This window comes from Budorcas taxicolor, unplaced genomic scaffold (genome assembly GCF_023091745.1).
Source record: "Budorcas taxicolor isolate Tak-1 unplaced genomic scaffold, Takin1.1 scaffold3826, whole genome shotgun sequence".
NCBI classification, from domain to species: Eukaryota; Metazoa; Chordata; class Mammalia; order Artiodactyla; family Bovidae; genus Budorcas; species Budorcas taxicolor.
Window position 1 is genome coordinate 17,695 of NW_026292246.1, and position 3,716 is coordinate 21,410.

Below are 3,716 nucleotides of genomic sequence, written 5' to 3' on the forward strand. Positions count from 1 at the left end.
CTACACTTGAAATATGTATAAGGCAAGTACTTGACTTTAGAAAACTTGTCAGCCTTAAGCTAGGACGCATTGACATATATGCTTCCAAAATAATTTCTACATTTTGACTCCTTCATTTTAAGATATTGCATAAAAGCAATATACTTAATATTTGACTACATATAATTGTCATTATAAAAATGACTAATCAGGAAGTAAAGTTCCATGAATACATCTATTCATCTTGGAACAATCAAAACATACATGTGGAAAAATAGCACCATAGAGAGAGACAATCATGATTATGAGCTTATACCTTCCATTACCACTTGAAGTGCAAATAAGATATGCTATAATAGTAACTTTTAATATAAACTATAACTTTACGATTAAGCACAGAATGATGCACGTAATATGAACTTGCAACTTGAACATTCTAGTTAAAAACTTGTCCCATTTGGAGACTCTGACATGTCGTATAGACACCTTCAAGCCAAGTTACATAATATCCTAGAGTCTCCATAAGTGAATAATCATAGCTGCCTAATATCTTCAGGCAAAAAGGTTATATAAGATTAAATTTACTTTATCCCTGTACTATTCACTCATACTCCTCAAAAAGTTAATACTCGCAATTACCACCTTCGAGTATGCAATTATGAACTATAACTCCAAGAAGTACATCATCCTAGAATCCTTATTTGATATCTCATAAATTACATTGGATGACCTACTTCGGCTAAGTCACGCCCAACTTAACTTAGAAAAACGTCCAACTAGGACCAACAAGATGTCCTAGAATCCTTATTAGAAATCTTCTAAACCTTAATAAATAATCTGACGCAGTGATGCCATTTTAGAGTCTTATGAAAATACCAACTAGGACAAAAAAGATAATCTTTTACATTATTGGACAAGTTTCATCACACATATAAGTGTTGTTCATGTATAGCCTCCAACTAGCTTGAATAGAGTCATGCATACATTAGCTTTTAATTTGCCCAAAAATGTTATTTTTAAATATGTCAATCTTATAATTGACATCATATACATTTGACGAGCTCATATCAGAGACAAATAGATAATGAACTATCCCCAAAATAGCTTTAAAAAATTATGATTGACGTGAACAATTACAAACTTTAAATGGGATAAAATGCATAAAGCCAATCATATACAATTCAATATAAGAGAACAATACTTGTTCGATTAAGCTTTACTTAATTACAATAAAAGTCAAACCTTGAGCAATGTCTCCAAGCAAGTATAATATCATGGTGACATTGATATCCCATACTTGCGATAAACCAATTATAATACATTCATCAAACAATTTGATAACTGAAAAATTTATCCAGTAATTTTAAGCATAATAAGTGTATATGTACTGAAAAGTAACAATGAACACATAGAAAAAACAGATTTGGTATAACAGATCATCATTATTCCACCAAAGAGTCAAGGGCCCATATAAGCTAATTTCTTTCCTTCTTTCTTAATTATAGTTAACATAATTGATTTAAGGAATTCGCCTACTATAGGCCACACATCCATGCCTTAAATAGACTAAATAATAAATTTTATATCCACATAAGACAAAAATACCTTATGATTCCACCACATAGATTTTGATGCATGTTTGAGTAAAAGTCAATGACATTTTTAGCTTGAATAAAACATATACTTAACACTGAATAGCTTTATAATCTTCAAGACTTTACGACTTGGAGGATGTCTAAGTGAGCTTTACTTAATAGAGACCTTTACAATAAAAAAAGGAAATTGGCACCACCCATGTGATATAATCATAGATAATAAATATTGCTAATCAAAATTGGTTTAAACAAAAAGACCATTCATAAGAATGTTTTTTAACTGCAATAGAAATGTGAAAATGTATCTAAAAAGTGATAATCTACAATAGCAACATCCTCATGAGAGCCCAAGTATATCACTACATATTCCTCCTTCGGGCAGAACACGCAAGATACAACATGAACTCCCACTCAAGTGAAACAGTGAGACAACTCTAAAGAGATCTATCTTTTTTGGGCAGAACAAATCCTTTTAAAGTCAAAAGAATAACCCTCATTGCCACTCCCACATCTCCAAACTAATACACACAACTACCCCCTTCGGGCAAGGAACTGCATATACTAATTTGGAGAAGCAACTATCCCAGGATCCTTATCAAATAATTTGTTAATTAATATAGAAGTCCGCTTCGGCGCAACCGTCTCTACATCAATCACAAGATTATTCAACTGAGACAATATCACATTTATGTCTATACTTAAATCAAATTCCACCTTATTGATCTTTAGATTAGACTTCCATCATCATGTATAGTAGTCAAGAACATATACACGTAAGTAAAGAACTTAAATAGATTCATGATTCTAAAACTCCAAATCAACTCTATTTAACTCACTTACAAGACTAACAAAATCCTCCTCGGTTTGGCCATTTCTGAAGAATGTCATCATCCCACAAATCATTTCACAGGCTATTGATAACATTTGACCAAAAATGGTCATAATACTTTAAGCTCCAAAACTAGTTAGTTGATCTCTTGATACATAAACAATAATCATTTTACTATCAAACCATTCATAGTAGATATAAGAAGGCACAGTACATACGAACAAAACTGTGTTGAAGTAAAAGATAACTTATAAAGTGTAAATCAAATACTGTGAAGTGTTTACTAAACCATACCCAAAAAAGAAAGTGAAGCACTGAAAACCGACAAGTGTTACCAAGACATTGGACTGAGATATAATAATGACATCCAATATTTACTTAGAAACATCTTAATATATGTACGACTGAATTCTGTTCAAAGTAAACTTTATAATCTGGCATTTGTACACTTTTAAACCATTTCTCTATAGAAGGGTAGAATGACAACAGGTTAATGGAGAAATCAGTGCCGAAATTGAAGTCAACGTACAAATTTAAACCGGAGAGCATCATAAATACTTTATGTACTTGATCGTAAACCAAGACACCAAAAGCAAGAAAGGTTACAACCATGCATGTTATGAAATAAAAATCAAGTGACCTTTAACTAGATTAATATTCTATAGTCCATATTGAGCCCTCTATAGAGTTTTAGTGCCATCAAATGATTGTTTATGGTATATTATTCTGGTTTAGAATTGATTATTTTATCTATACCTTTCTCTCCAGACTTGGAAGTGTCTTTACTTTACTGCCACTCTTAAGAAGAGTGTATAAGATATGAAGAGGAGATTAATAATGAAGTCATCATTGCCTCAAAGATTTCAATTCTTCTAATTTTCTTGAGACTACCAATTTCACAGTCCAATATCTCCATAGTTGTCTTAGGATTAGATAAATAAGATAAATACCAACATGAAAATTGCGGAAGCACAATTCTAATACATAACATGCGGACCTAGTTATTATTTTGAGGACCACTAGTTAGGCCAAGATAAAAATTTACTTCATCAACTAGGATCAAAAATTCTGGATGCTTGCGTACTGTTTGTATTGCATGGCACACATAATACAAGATTTTTTTTTTTTAAATAACAATAGTTAATCGAATCCGTATAGGAATAACCAATTATCTTGAATATAAATTTGGTTTCAAACTGCATGTGCATCTGATGCTTATCAATTGATATCTAAAGGTATCTTTATTAGGATATTCTATCTACATCAGACATGAGATATAAAAATCCTTTTAACCTTATACGCAAAACCGAATA